Below are 7,577 nucleotides of genomic sequence, written 5' to 3' on the forward strand. Positions count from 1 at the left end.
GCTGGTGGAGGGAGATGCCCAGTTTCTATGGTGATAGGGCCATAGAGAGAGAGAGGCCTGAGATAGTAACATACTAACCAGCTAGATTTTAGTGACTCAAAGGACCACCTGGGGTCCCTGATTGGTGGGGGCGATACTTTTCATTATAGGGGAGTATTTGGGTGACCTCAGGAAAATGCTCATGAATCTCGTTACACTTCATGAATTTGAATCCGTGTCATTATTCAGCCACAAAGCCACACCCTGCTCCTGGCCAGTCAGGGAGCAGGAGCCAGGCCACGTGCCTTGTGACCAGTCATGTGCCATGAAGAATGAAGAGTCAAACCAAAGTGTTGGCAAACACCCCATAATCCCAAAGTGATTCATCCGAACAGTGCAGCCGCTCCGGGCAACTACCAAACGTTTGAAGACAGTCGGGACTGAGTCACGAGCGAGCTCCTGGCTAGTGAAGGGGTTAAATTCACAACAACGTGTATGAGCACCTGGCCTGATGGAAGCCCGCGCAAGTTCTCGATTATACCAAGGCGGCTCCGTGCATAGAACAGAGGCTGCGCTTGGTCTCCTGATTGCCAAGGGATGGAGAAGCTTATTTTGCTGCGGCCCATGATGAACCTGCTGTGTGGATCTACAGAGGACTTCAGCCATCCTGAACGCTCCATGTGTCACCAGGCATGAGAACTAGACTCACTTAACACAACACCCAGGGAAGGGGCATGAAGGAGGGAAAGGAAATGGGGGGGCTGGGGCAGCCCCCACCAGCAGAGTGCTCAAGTTTCCTCTAAGAAAGGACCATGAGTGGTTTAAACAAAGAGAACTCTGAGCAGACGCTTGTCCAAGGCCAGGCAGGGCTTTGTGGCAGGGAGGATTGATTTCCACCCGGTGGGTCAAAAAGCGGCAGCACCGTGCAGCAATGGCAGCCCATGGTATGTTGCTAGGAAATTAGCATATGCTCTCGTCTTTAACAGCTGAAGCCCAGGTGAATACCCTTGGGAGACAGCCTCTCCGCTGGGCATCCGGAAGGCAAAGAGCCAGCTGGCCAGTGAAACGGCCGCTGCGTGAAGATGATTGTACTGTAGGATCGATCCGGCGGCCTGTTACTGCTTGCAATGACCAAGAGAAAAGTGATCCAAAAATGGGTGTTTGCCTAGAGGAGAATTTCGGGGGGAGTGTCAAGGGGAATCAGACAGGCTGCTCTGGAGATACGAAACTGGGATAAGAGAGGAGTGTGACTATTATGTATCTATTTGTATTGTGGTAAGATCTACGAGCCCCGGTCATGCCCTGTTGTGCCAGGCTCTGTACAAACATGGAGGAAAAAGCTGGGCCCTGCCCCCAAGAGCTGACAAGCACTTTTTGCTCATGTCATATCTTAAAACTGACTTGGCCTGGACTCGGCTTTTGTTTTACCCTAGAGCCCTTGATGCACGCCAGAGCCAGAGCACACGGCCTGGGGACGTAGGCCCAGATCCTCAAAGGCATTTAGGCTCCTAACTTCCATTGACCTCAGGGAGCCTTGGATCAGCCCCAAAGGAATCATGGGAGATCAGTACTGACAATGCCCCAAAGGTTGGGACCATGTTATGTGAGACTCAACAGACCCGCCTCTGTGCAGCCTACATATGAGTCTAACCCCTCGGTAGGTAAGTGTCACATACACACACCCACACCCTGTGTTTAGCTGCTTTACAGGACTACCTACAGGGATTTAGAAACAGAGAAAGGGAAATTGAGACAGGCTCGAAAAACAAGCGGCAGCAAAAATAAAACGATGCCCAAGGCAGAGTGCAGGAGTAATATAATGCTCCAGCCAGGAACCTTTCCTAACCCTGGGCTGGTGCTTGGCAGATGCTGCCCCTTGGTAATTCACCCAGCCCAGCCCCACGGCTGTTCACTCGCTGGGAGGGACGCCTGAGCCTGGCCAGGCTTGGCACTCAGCTTCTCACTGCACTCCCCGGGGAGCTCGGGGCGCTGCGGCTGCTCTCCGCATTCATGCTCCCAGCCTGACAGCCTTTCCCTCCTCCTCCAGGGAGCTTCAGGCCACCCTGCCTTGGTAACAGCATGTGATCAGCATAACGGATCATGGCACCCAACCATTCAGCTTAACAGCACTGCACCGAGAGCTTTCATTGGGAGGGTCTCTTTACCTCACCTGCCCCTTCTTGTTCATTAATGATCCCAGGGCTTATTCCGCCACACCAGACCAGAACTGCATTAACCCTTGAGTTGCAGCTAAATGCCTCCGTGAGTAGCAACGTGCTGTCTGCCTGAATTCTCCCTGCTGCACCACTGTTCTTTGCTCCTTGTGCTTGTGTAGTGTCCCTGTGTGCTGGTAAATGGCTGTTATGTTCCACCCCAGAAGGGGCTGCATTTTGGGGGGACACAGTGATTGCTGTCTCAGTGTGTCCAGCACCTAGGGAATCCTGCATGAGGACAGGTGCAAGCAATTAAATGGGAATGATCACCCTGAGGCCTGATTAGAGAGTCTCTCCAAGAGTTTGCTTGAACCAGGTCATCAACACTGCAGCTACACCTGAGAGCAGGCAGATGCAGCAAGAGCAGGGGCTCCATGCAAGGCCCACTCTGCTAGCAAAGCCAGCCAGGGGAGGATTGAGAGGCAAACACTCCACGTCCGCTCAATCTGTGTCAGAGGCTGGCAGTGAACCATCGTTACCTCTGATTGGTTCCTTTTGGGTTCCATGCTTCGCTCCTTCCTGCTATCAGAGCCAGACCAGCTGATAGGACTAATGCCAGTTATCCATCAATCAGCCTCCAGTTAGCAGAAGCCTGGTTCTAGCCACCAGTCTCACCCCACCCATCCCTTTGGGTCAGAGCAGCAGAAATAGTCATAAACAGCCAGCCTGCCTAGCTCATGTCTGCATGCACCAGTGGAGCCGTGACGGGTCTATAAAGACCTGCCAATCACAAGCCACGAGCCGATTCACCTGACTGCGCTGAAGGAGCTCAGATGCCAGCTGGAGCTAAGCAGGCCGCTCTTCCCTGAGAAACTGAGTAAAGGGGTAACAGGGCCAGCCTCCTCCTAGCGAGGAACCAGCACAGCAGTGAAAAAACAGCGGCTGCATCTGACCTGAAGCTGCTGGGCAAATAACGGGCTAGTTAGTGACTTTAGGTACAGCCTGAGCAAGGAACCATGCTCCCAGAGACACTGGCACCTCACTCACTTCATCCCATTTTCTCTTTGTTCCTGCGTGCAGAAACTTACTGTTGGCCTCTGCCAGGTCTAAGTTACTAATCCTGCCCCCACCCCACCCCTGCTGACTCAACCGCACTGGCTAGCATGGGGGTGCCCAGTACAGGACAGAAACACCCCTTGTGGGGATGCTGTGCTCTCCCCTGGTAGGTACAGCCCAGAACGTGGGATCTACTACACACACCCCCAGCCACTCCCCTGCTCAGCAGAGAGGCCACGGCCGGAGAGGTGGTCCCTGTAGCTCTGCAGTTAGGGCAGCTGGACTCCATGGCTCAGGGGTGTGGATTTTTCACAGCCCCGGGCCACGTAATGCAGACCAGCTGATGAGACTCCAGCCAGGCCCCGTGTGAGAATTCAGTGACCCGCACAGCTGTATCGCACCAGCTGAGGTCAGTTTCCTTGGTTACGCTAACCCCTGGTGAGAGTCTCCTTCAGCTTCCTGAGCGAACACAGACTGATCACATGATGCGGCTTCTTGTACAGGGCTGGGCCTGCTCCTTCTTCAAGGGCCGGCGGGACAAGGACGACTCGATCATGGTTTGCTGTAAATAGTCATTTCAAGGTAAGCGCCGCCTGGCTGGAGCCTGCACCCCTCACCCATCCCACACCCCAACCCCCTGTCCCAGCCCTAAGCCCCCTCCTGCACCCAAACCCCCTCCCTGAGCCCACACCCCAAACCCCTCAGCCCCACCCCAGAGCCCCATCCCACACTACAAACCCCTCAGCCCCACCCCAGAATCCTGCCCCCCTTCCACACCCCAACCCCCTGCCCCAGCCCGGTGAAAGTAAGGGTGGGGGAGAGCGAGCAACAGAGGGAAGGGGGATGGAGTGAGCAGGGGTGTGGCCTCAGGGAAGGGGCGGGGCAAGGATGTTCAGGTTTGTGCGATTAGCCTCAGCCCTGAGCTGCAGGGATTGTGCGTAGAAAGGCGCACTCGGCATCCAGGCCCGAGTGAACACTTGCTCCCTGTGAGCCTGCCCGAGGCCAGGCAGACAGCACCAGCTGCAGGGACGGGTGTGTGAGGGAGGCACACGTAAGAGCTGAATTCGACCCAATCACCAAACAGCCCGCAGAGGGCATCTCCCCCACCCCAGTGATTTCCAGAGCAGCAAATTAACAACCTGCCCTGGCACAGCATCCGCTGCTTCACCAACCTTGAGGGATCCACAACAGTCCTGCGAGGTGGGCAAGTGTTACCCCTGCCACCGTTTCAGGGGTAACTGCACCTTCCCTCCCCAAGTCTTCCTCGAGGACACCCACTTGAGGTTTCTGGCTTCCTTCCTTTCTGGTGTCCTTTCTGAGGCGGAGACCCATGTCTCTCACTCCAGACCGGCGTTTAAGCTTGCAGTCCTTCTGCGCCTCACTGCAATTTCCCCAGAAGCTCTGCCTGGGGTCCAGCACCTGTGGTTCTCCTTTCCCAGGTGTTACACCATTGGAGAGCAGTTACCTGCCAGCCTTCACAAAGCAAAATACATTTTTATTAGGGCAAAAGCATTACACAGAAAACCTGAAAACCCAAGAATCTGCACACGCTTGCTAATTACACCAGGACTCACCCATCAGTCTTGTGGGGCTTATGCAAGCAAAATTATTTCCAACTTTTCAGCAAGGGTTGGGGTTCCCCTAGGATCCAAGGTCCTGTTTGTTGAGTCCAAAAGAAGACCCCTCAACCCTCCCCAAACTCTGCCTTGTTATACCACAAGCCCTTTTTTTGTTTCCCAGTCTCCACAAAACCCAGCCAGAGCCAGTGTATGCAAACCATCCTAGGGGCGGTTAACAATCTCAGGGACTCTAGTAATCACCTTGCCCCTTGTTTTGGCTCTTGGGGGATTGTGGTTAACCCTCCCCTCCTGCATGGAGTTGCATACAATCCCTGGCCCACAATGACACACAAAAAGCCAAACTTCATACAAGATAGTCCCCAAAGATACAGCGTGTGGTTGCAACATTGGCCGCAATCACCATCTTGTAGCTGGAGAAAATGGGGGAGAGCTGTTACAGGACCTGCCTATGGTTACATAGCCAGCCTTTACCAGTCAAGGGCAGAACCCTACATCTCACCTACCTGACCGGGCTGCCACACCCATTTGACTTGATGCTTTGACTTTGGAATCAGGAGCCCCCACCTGGCTATTTAGCCCTTTTAAGTCTTTCCCCTATTCCAGGACTCCTAGTTTTTTTTAAAGTCACACGTGACCAGTGGCCTCTCTGAGCGTGTGAAGAACATAGGACATGCCATGTGAGTCAGACCCGAGGCCCACCTCGCCTAGCTACGGATCTCTGGCAGGGACTAGCAGCAGATGCTTCAGAGAAAGGTGTAAGAACCTCTCAGTAGGCAGTTGGAGGATAATCTGACCCCGACATTAGATCTCATCCTGATCTCTAAAAGCTAGAGATTGGCTTGAACCCTGAAGCACGAGGTTTAATACCCCTTCCAAAATGCTTGTTAGCAATAATTATTATAAAATGGATAGTTTTATTATCCATAGAAATAACCAGTCTCTCTTTGAATCTTGTGAAGTTCTTGGCCCCAACAACATCCTGTGGCAAGGAGTTCCACAGCCTAATTATGCATTGTACATAACAGTATTTCCCTTTATCAGTTCCGGATTTGCCACCTTTACATTTTGTCAGATGTCCCCTTGTTCTCGTGTTGAGTTGCACTAACCCACTGCAGGAAGCCAGTCGCAGTCTTGCTCGGCCCCACTTCTTCCTTCCCTGAGGCAGACCAGTCTTAGCCACACCCACAGCTGCGTTCCAGTGCTCTGGGTTGTAGCAGTAATGACGGAGCGCCTGAGACCCATTTGGGTACATTTACATCAGTTGGTGGGTGTGGATTAGCCTTCCATTTTGGATGGCTTTACACCAGTAGCTGCAGCTTGACGTCCAAAGGAAGGACGCCTGACTCTGTAAGCTGCTTTGCAGAAGCGTGCTAACAGGAGAGGGAATGCTTTAAACTCTCCTTTGCCGTGACAGCTACTGCAAAACACCACTTCCAGCACGGCTGAGTAACATCTCCTTGTTCTCCCCTCTGTCAAGTGTAAGCTCTGAGGGGCAGGGACCACTGCTGTATTCTTTGTACAGTGCCTTGCCCAATGAGGCCCCAGGGGATGACTAGGGCTCTTGGGTCACGTCGTAACGGTGGGCAGAAAAGCAGGAGTAGGTAGTTCCCGCTCGCCGACTTCTTGTTCCTTCCGCTTCCTGCTGAAGCCAAAGCACATGGGGAAGGGCCAATGTTTGTGACGCCCAGTGACAAAGGTGTGACCGAGGTTTCACAGACGTGGTCTTTGTCACCCCTTTTCGATGGCTAAAGAGGCGCAAACATGCTACGTGCAGCAGCCTTTATCTCAACAAGACATGCTAGGCCATGGTCAATACATGTGCCTGGGCACTGGGAGAGACTGTCAGAGGAGCCAGGGGATGGACACATCTTCCCTGGAAGTTATTTGTAACTATTTCAATGTAAATGATAAAGACACCAATCAGTGTGACAACATAATCCCAGCAGCGTTCAAATCATCCCCAAGTGGTGCTCTTGCCAGAAAGATACCTACAAAAACTCATTCCTTCATGGCTCTGGGAAGCAGGCCCCAGCTCTGTCCTAAGTCCCTATGGAACAGGTGTCCTCTGCTGTGCACCCAGGTCACCAAGTTCAGGCTATTTTGGAGCTGGGGGAAAGGTCAAGAGTCAAACCCCTCCTAGGGAACACCCTGCTGGCTGCTGCCTGATAACCAGGGGAGCGAGCTCCAGCAGTAATGCTGGCCTCAGCTGTAGTACAGCCAGGGGAGAGATGATCCCTCAGGTAGGCCACTCCCAGGCCATATAAGGCTTTGTAGGAGATAGCCAGCACCTTAAACAACTTGGTAACTGGTCCAGGCCCCCGAGCAGCGTGTATGATACTCCCAGCAAGATGCCCTGCTCAATAAGCAGCTGCGTTCTGCACCAGCTTTCCTCTGCAAATGGCTTTAAGATGTAGCCGCATGTAGCGTCATTGCAGCAACCTAATCTGGAGCGAACAATGGATAACGGCAGCAAAGTCAGGCGCAAGGAACGGATGTTAATGGAAGACATGAACTGCTTTGAAAACCCAAACCAGGATGAATTTTGCGATCTTTAGACGTGTAAAGCTCCCCTATCCCTGTAGCATGAGCACCTCACAATCTTTAATGGATTTATCCTCACAACACCCCTTGTGAGGTGGGACAGTGCTGCTATGTCCATTGTACAGATGGGCAACTGAGGCCCAGAGACTATGTGACTTGCCCAAGGTATGTCAGTGTCTGTGGCAGTGCAGGGAATCAAACCCAGGTCTTATGTCAGGGCCCTAAGCCACCAGTCCATCCTTCCCCTCTACATGTCTTCTAAACTTGT

General features: G+C 53.0%; 1 long non-coding RNA gene across 1 annotated transcript; it reads right to left on the reverse strand.

The window, feature by feature from the left end:
- Positions 1–2,202: 2,202 nt before the first annotated feature.
- On the reverse strand, positions 2,203–4,849 carry LOC120406283. Its single transcript, XR_005599200.1, has 3 exons — positions 4,763–4,849; positions 4,361–4,661; positions 2,203–3,750 (listed from the first exon to the last, which is right to left on the reverse strand). It is a non-coding gene; the product is annotated as an uncharacterized LOC120406283 (long non-coding RNA).
- Positions 4,850–7,577: the final 2,728 nt, after the last annotated feature.

This window comes from Mauremys reevesii, linkage group 5, assembly GCF_016161935.1.
Source record: "Mauremys reevesii isolate NIE-2019 linkage group 5, ASM1616193v1, whole genome shotgun sequence".
In the NCBI taxonomy this organism is placed as follows: Eukaryota; Metazoa; Chordata; order Testudines; family Geoemydidae; genus Mauremys; species Mauremys reevesii.